Genomic DNA, 8,772 nt, shown 5'->3' with positions numbered 1-8,772 from the left:
TAGGCCTACTATACATTAAGTCATGTATATGAAGAATTTCATTGCAAAATGACGTAAGCATTTTTTGACATTTGCATCTATGTGTGAATTCTTTCCATTCATATATTTTGAGGACATAATTCGTAAACCTATATAAAATGCATTTTGCAATGTAATTCAATGCAATACCGAATACAAAAATGTCAACTTATCAAAATGTTCCCAAATGGATATGTGTCACTTTGCAATATACATACAGTATGAGCATCAAGTATGACTGAAACTGAACAGTCAGGAGAGATCCAGACTCTTCTTGGGTGCATTGTCAACAGGGCCGGATTCAGATGGCCCGAGACCCCTAGGCTGCAGGTTGTGATGATAGGCCGCCCACAGAAAAAACAATCATGAAAAAATGTCATAAGCAGTGTCATAATTCCCAGCTAACTAAGTTTGCCAACCATAAAGAGGAGTATTAACAAGAGATAGATTTTTAATTTCTGCATCTGAAATTCAGCTAAATTGTTTTGTCCCCACTGGGGGGCCCAGCTGGTGGGGCCCCTAGGCTGCAGCCATATATCTAGCCGGTGCATTGATCCGGCCCTGAGTGTCAACTTAGAAGCTGGTGTCATTAGCAGGCATGGGGCTGTTGCGTTTTGGGCCCAGACAAAGACGACATCGTTTGTCTTGCTGGCTTCCTGTGGTCTCCCTCAGTGGCAGTAGTGGGCTAAAGGTGACGGGGCTTTTCTCATGTAGATGGGCCTCTGGAAAGCTGCTTACCTAATATATAAACCTTAGCATGGAATATAAACCAATGTAAACCTTATCAATGTGAAAATGGGGATGGGATGTACGGATGGTCCAGGAGTCAACTTTTTGTTTGAACTGTGAAATCAATATTGCGTGCACCACACACACACACACACACACACACACACACACACACACACACACACACACGCCTACCTACCTAAAATACACACAGCACACAATTTTAAACACTAAAGACAGAACTGATTACAGTACTTATATTTTCAATTCCTATTTCCTCTCATTGTTATTTTGCAAAACCTTGTTAAAATGTGTCTCATAGTACATTCAACTATTTTCTCCCATTTTCTCACTATTTTAGGTGTTGCACTGTCACCTAGTGGTCAGAAGTAGGTACGGCAGTCCTTGCACTTGGAAGCAAGATCATCAGGCAGCTAAATGAAGTCCATCTGCTGACCGCATTATTCTCCAAAATAGATAGATTGATAGGGTGGATGGGGATGTAGCCTTTAGGTGCTGGATGCTGTATTTAACTGGATGAGTGGCCTTAAAGCCTCAAGACTGACATTATGTCCACTGTTGGTGCAGGAAGCCCAAACTTTTTCCATCCCCCGCACCCCCCTCTCTTTTTTTCTTTTTAATCTTTTTGAGGACACAAAAACACAACAATGTTTACTCTTTATAGGCTTCAAACCTATAATAAGACGTAACAAACAAATCTTGAATCTTGAAAAGTAAGATGGACAAAATTCAGTAAGTGAAAGAACTTATATCCTTACATTGATTTTTCATATCCAAGTGCTATTGGTCTAGAATGAATTACAATGAGAGATTAAAAAAAAAAACATTTTTACAAATCAAATGCCCATGCAATACAAAACCAGAGTTTTTGGTAGAGTTATGTCAGGAGCCCTTTTGTATGTGCAGGTAGCCCTAGACTCTGTAAGGGATAATTAAAAACCTGGCTCTGGGGTTTTGTTTTGGTCATATTTGCCTTTAGCTGTCTCTCTTAATGAGGGCAGAGCAGAGCATGTCTGAGGAGAATGGGGGAGAGTGCTTGCTAATCAAGTCCCACACGCAGTGTTTGGAATCAAGTTCCCAGTCCTTGGTCTACAAGCCTGACACCCTACCACTTCCCCTGTTGTAGTTGGTCTAGAATGAATTGCGACGAGAGATTTTCAGTATGTAATATAAAATACAACATCATAATGCAGTAGAAGTTTGAAAGAAATAACCCTTTTTGTGATGTGCTGCGCAGTATGTGCAGGTAGATGGTAATTATAAACTTGGCTCTGGAGTTTTGTCTTGGTCGTGTTTGTCTTCAGCTGTCAAAATAACTGTAGGCCAACTTTTAATGAGGGCAAAGCGGAGCCATGCTCCCGCACACTTTTGAAGTAGATGACATGCACTCAGACTGTGTAACTTATTAAGTCAGAATAAGAGTCCTCTAATTAGCTCATTTGCAGAATTACATGTCATAAATCCACCACCGAGAACTGAAAAAATAGCATATTAATATATGAAATGAATTCACTAACACTAAGAGAGTCAGATTTAGCACTCCTCTAGTTGATCCTACTCTCTAAATGTTGAATTAGAAATGTACTGTCTCTAACACAGCTGTTCAACAGAGGAGGCCTGGCCTCTGCCTTGCTCGCCCGTGACGGAGGCCTCTGAGACTTGGGGGAGATGCACTGTCTGCCTCACACAGTGTGGTCAAGTGTAAAAGGCCAGGCAGGCTGCAGTATGGTGTTCAGTGCGCTTTTCAATTTGGTATGGGGGTGAAAATGGGACGGCTTCTTGTTGTTTTGCTGGGGAAATGGGAGGAGCGGATGGCATAACCCTGAAACTGAGTGATCAAACAAAAGATGGATATGTTGAATGAAGCAACAGTGGCATTTCCAGGAGCTCAGAGACACACAACTACAAAGTAACATTTAAAAAAGATGGTTTCAAAAGAAAGAGAGGGCATGTGGAGTGACATTTCTGATTCACAAATTTCTAATTGTACTCAAAAGATGTATCCTACCCCAGATGAGTGAATCAAAGTGTGTGTGGTCTGTTTAGAGCAATTGCGGCAACTAATCCCTTTAAAGGGGCACTGTGTAATATTTTTAGTAGTTTATTTTTCTGAATCCATGCATGCTGCCCATTCACAAATGCTACCTTTTTTATGAATACTTACCACGATCATCAAAATTGAAGTTTTCATTACGAGTGGGAAAATTGCACTTTTCATACATGAAAAGGGGGATCTTCTCCATTGTCCGGCATTTTGATTATCCAGAAATAGACACTTCCAGTTGCAAAACGTATTGTACTTTGGTCATACATATTAGTAATTTAGTAAATGTTAATGCAAATATCAAATGTGGCCGTAGACAGTTAGTGTCAATGAGCAGCATAGTACTCTGGCCACCATCTTACACAGTGAGTGCACCTTTAAGGTGCTTTAGTTTGCATGCATTGAGAGATACTCTTCTGTCTCATCCCTCACCCATCTTGTTGAAGGGCCAGGTCACTGAGACACCATCACCTTCTTACACTGTTGTGGCTATCTGGACAAGCTTTGTGCTTTTTGGGCTTTAAAATGAGCCCGTTGTGTCTTAATCAGTCGCCTCTGTGGTGTGGCTTGCATCATGTCCCCTGACGGATCCCTTGACCTTCCCCTTGGAATGTGTGTGTGTGTGTGAGAGAGAGAGAGAGAGAGAGAGAGAGAGAGAGAGAGAGAGAGAGAGAGAGAGAGAGAGAGAGAGAGAGAGAGAGAGAGAGAGAGAGAGAGAGAGAGAGAGCGAAAGAGAGAGAGAGAGAGAGAGAGAGAGAGAGAGAGAGAGAGAGAGAGACAGAGAGACAGAGAGACAGAGAGACAGAGAGACAGAGAGACAGAGACAGAGACAGAGACAGAGACAGGCTGGTTTTTTGGGGGGACTTGAAAGTGGTGGCCAGGAGCCAAATGTGTGAAAGTGCACATTGCTAAATACCACACTGACTAAGCAAACAACCCCGTCGCCTTTAAGGCCCAAAGAGTGTCTTGTGTTTAGGAGCAGTGGCGGGCAGGCATGCATCCATGCACGTATATCCTCATTTCTCTCGACCATGGCTGGATTGGCCATTGCCCGATGGCCTGTTGATGATTTTGGCCTGGTCCTCCCCTCAATGCAGTGGTATCAGTCCTCATGCCACTACAGCTGACCTCTCCAAGTCAGATTTAAATATTGATTTCGACTGTTGTGATCAAAATAACTTGTAATAGATTACTAAAACTGTTTTCACAAGATTCATTGTCTCTCTCAATGTATGGTGGACTTGACTGAAAATGTCTGGCCTGCTTTTTCATCCTTGTCCAACCTTACTCTCGACTCTCCAGTTGGGGATCTGATGATGACACAAGGTAGTGAGGTTTTTTTTTTCATTTTCCAACAACAAGATAAACAAACACTCAACCCCATCGCTCAGTGAGTTCAAATTCATAGCATAGTGAAAGAAAGAGCTACGTGCCGCGCTCTTTGCAGATGGTACCTTACAGGAGCGGACACTTGTTTCATGACCAAGTTCAGTATGCACCATTACAATTTGGGAACCCATATAATTAGGGGCTATCCCATTGATAATGTTGAACATGTGATCCAGTTTTAGCTGTTCAACCCTCAGCTGTACAGGCAGAAAATCCACTTTCTTAAAATCATTAAGAGTGACATGATATCTAGATGGTTTACCTTATATAAAACGGATCATGTTGTTCTGCATAACCTGCATTGTATTTTTACTGTCAGGCCACTTTACCATACTGAACAGGCATAATCAAATAGAAGGAAGGAACATGAATGAGAGAAACATATGGGTGTTTCTAATGAAGAAAAGGACTAAAAGTACAAGAAGACAAAGGAGGACAGTGCTGTCATGCAATTTCAGAACGCAGTATCTTGAAAATGGTCGAAAATGGGTTTAGACCGGAAATTGACTTTAAAATATCTTCTTTTTCTTGTGTTAAAAAAATTTGGTCCAACTTGGTCCCGTTTCAGAAAAAAGCGATAAAAAACGATTATACTGCGCTTTTTGGTTTTAGGAGGTTACGTCGTAATAGCCAAGAGCACAGTATATCGCACAATATTGTAATAGACCAGAGCGGTAGTCTCTTTAAAGAGTTTATGAAACGAAAACAAAGTAAAGGAATTTGACCATTTCCAGGACAGATTCTGAAAGTTCTAAGCCTTGTGAATAAAATGGGATATTGTCTGGGTGATATTTTGTCCTAAAAGTCATGTTAAAACGTTCCCAAAAAGTGTTTTTTTGGTGACATGCAAATTTTATGCAAATGATATGCGTGACATAGAAGGGGTGAGTTCACCTCATTCCACCTTGTTCAGATCAATGGCGGCTAGTACCAAAACAAAGCGCAGTGTCAAGCAGTGTGTTGCTGGAGAGCCGAACGGTGCCAGCTGCAAAAATGGCTACTTGACAGAAGGAATATCTTTGCACAAGTTCCCTTCTGTGAAGAATGATGGAACTGTGACCAACAAAGAGAAGGCTAAATCAAGCTAGGGCTCTGTGGATCCAATGCGTGGTTTTGAAGCAAGCTTGTGGTCACTGTTGTGCTCGGCACATTTCCACCCCTTGTGCTTCACCACAAATGTGGAGGTCGCGGGCATGGTTGGACTGAAGAGAATGCTATTGCCTCAAGCAGTTCCAACAATTGACATCGCCGGCGTGCAGACTGAAACTGCCCCTGTTTTACCTTGTCCATCTGCTTTGTATGTTGTTTTCAGGAAAGGGTAATGCACATTACATGCCAAACCGTTGCGAATGCTCTCGGAATATGCACTTTTTGTTGATTGCCATTCAACTGGTCAATATATTGGTTTTGGGAGGATATCCACGCATCAGCGTGGTGCTCTCGGTCTCAGACTGGGCTACTCAGGGCTTTTTCTGAACGGGGAAATAGGGGCGCTCCACCCTCATACCTCCGTGGGTGCACCCTCATACTTTTATTTTTATATTATATATATTTGAGCGCCCCTAATTAATTTCTCATTCATGGGGGGGAACACCCCCCTTCACCCCCTGTAACCTGCCATGATGCTCCCTGATGCTCCCTGATCCCCTTAGCGAATAAACGGAGATGCACATAGCGTAGGCCTACTTTGAAGCGTTGATTGTTTGTTTTTAGTATTGTGGTGCATGTGTGGCTGACGTTTGGACACACCTCGTCCTCAGAGTCAGGCTGAGGGACACGCAACGCCTGTGACTTTGAGCACAAAAAATAATAATAATGATAAACGCTAAAAATATGCTGAGGACTCAGGCTATATAGGGTGTTTTTCCAACAGCCTAATACCTCCGTTTTTTCTCTAGTTGATGATATTTTTGCATGTAGCCTACATGCATTTCAATCACACTATATCGCGCAATTGAATCAAAATGCCCCCCATTTGTCAACAAATACACACGCCATGTCATCTTTGGGTCATGGCAAAGCGCCCTTAGCAACCGTAACCATAAACATAAGAACTGTCAGGCTATGTCAACAATCGTCACTTCGCCTGTCAGACATGTCACTTTCTGCAGATGTATCAGTGCCTCTGAAATAGATTTGTGCTGCTGTTTTTTTTTTTTTTCTCATGAGGTTGGATGTGTGGTTTTTCGACACGCTGATGTTTGTATCAGAATTTTGGTTCCTTTATAAGATGTGGGTCCATCAAATGTGTGTTGTTTTCTCACATCGCCATACTAGCAAACCAGGGACTCTCCTCTTTGATGTCACAGCCCAGCTCATTAGTCACACCAAATTTCACAGAATTCACACTTTGAGTTGCCATTTTCACAAGTTCCTCCAGGATGATTGGGTTCAAAGTCTCATCGATGCTATCAGAAAAAACAAGGCTTTAATGGGAATGACCGTTTGTTTTCGTTTCATAAACACTTTAAGGCGTTTATTGACAAAAAGAGCTGCTGTTACAGCCACAACTCACGCATTCATTTCAAGTCCAACTCTCCAACTTAACGGTAAAATCATTCCACAACAATTAGACATTCTGTACACATTCCATAGAACTAGTCACGCGCCCCTGTTTCCCCCAGCTCAAGGCACCAACACAACAATAGCACAAACAACAACAGTAACAGAACATTAATAGAACACAATAAACACGGGTTATCACAATATACTGCACTTCTCCATTGACACCGTGGTTTTGGTGTAGACAGTAATACTACAGAACGCAGTATATTGATTTTTCAGCTAAAAAGTAATGACAATGTTGTTTTTTTCTTGTGTGCATAAATTTCCACCATAAAAAAATATTATATGGAAGTGTCATCACCACTTAAGCTCCAGCACAGTTGCGTGGCCAGAAAGGAAACTTTAAAGCCTTTTTTCTCAGTTTGCTATTTCGAATTACACTGCGTTCTGAAATTGTAGGACAGAGTAGTTGGATTCACTTTGTTGCAGAGTCACTAGAATCCAGCTTACCAAAAAGTGGACAGGTGTAACAGTATTTGAGGCTATTTACCTGACACACGGTACACAGTTTGATGATCATAAAAGCCACATCTCAGACAGATTTTGCCTGCAAACTGGGAGTATCCGTCGCTTCAGACGCTTTATGAAAGCACTCTTGTTCACTGGTTAGGTGTGAGGACACTTCATTTTGGATCTTAGAGCTTAGTATCAGTATCAAATGTATCATGTAGTACTGTGAACTACATACACTACACCAGGATATTGACTGTATCTGGCTGTTGATACAGTGTAGACATGCAGGGGACAACGGAAGAGACCACAGCATTTTGCTCATCATGTTTTCCTAGTCCAAAGTTGAACTGGCTAGAAGTTTGCTTCTCATGAGAAGTGGAGTGGGTGTTGTCTGGGTGAGAGCTTTGTCGCTTGTCAGCTATGATGGATGGACTTAGGAAGGTTACAAAGCAACATTGAAATCCCACCTGCTGCCTCCCCTCTTCGGTGTTTTGCTTGTAGTGGCGTATAACCTGTTTTGTGTCTGGTATTGTGTCGAGACAGGCTACCCACCGAGCAGCGCAACCATTCTACAACACACTACAGTAGCACCCCCAAGGAATTATGGTTTGTAAAACTAATGTAGTGCACATTACACCCATTTTTCTGTTCTCCTGGTGACATGTACCAATATGCGCTTCCCGTTGAGTTGGCCTACCAAGCCATTACAAGGCACTGCAGCCGTGCCCCTAGTGGGTGAGGGTTTGGGCTAACGCTTGACAGTCAGGTAGCTCATCTTGACAACGGAGTCCATCTCGACAAAACACTGGCACATTACGGGTGGACAGTGCCAAAACAAATGTTTTTGTCAGCAATATACACTCGCCTCCAAAAGAGTTGTCGCCTATCCATCTGTTTGGAATAACAGCTAATAACCTGACTTTCAATTAATCACTTGGCTTCAGAAGTCACTCATATGAAAGCTACAACCCTCCCGAATGTAAATGTATGTACAAAAATAAATTTCATGCACCAATGAAAGATTGACCCTTTATTGAACACAGACAGGGCAGATTTTCACAAGACAAAAGTTTTGTCGCCTATCGAACATAATGTGAAAATGAGCAGATAAGTCACTTCAAAACACTTCAAATACGCAGATTGGGTGTCATACTTAATCACTGAATCACTCTCACCTCTCCAGAAAATCAACTTTGGCCTTAGGTGTATGTTTAGGGTCATTGTAATCATGGAAAGCAACACAATGAAAATCAATGGAGTTCAATGAGAGATGGTGACATATTCGCTATTCGTAGAGCAATACATGTTTAACTCTCATAAGAGCTGTATCTGTACCATGTTTCACGTTATGCACCATTTCTCTTTTTTCATATTCTTCATCTCCAACACCATATAGTTTTGATGCTATCAGTTCTAAAATGGTTGATCTTGGGATCTTGACTTCAGAGTATGAGTCCCATTAGCCTTCATTTTTGTCAGAATTAAGCCTGACATACTCTTGGCTGGCTTTTTTGAGACAGGACCGTGGGAGAGACTTCTTTGGTGTTAAAGGT

The sequence above is a fragment of the Engraulis encrasicolus genome, chromosome 5 (assembly GCF_034702125.1).
Source record: "Engraulis encrasicolus isolate BLACKSEA-1 chromosome 5, IST_EnEncr_1.0, whole genome shotgun sequence".
Classification (NCBI taxonomy): Eukaryota; Metazoa; Chordata; class Actinopteri; order Clupeiformes; family Engraulidae; genus Engraulis; species Engraulis encrasicolus.
Note: the sequence above shows the minus strand (reverse complement) of the source record.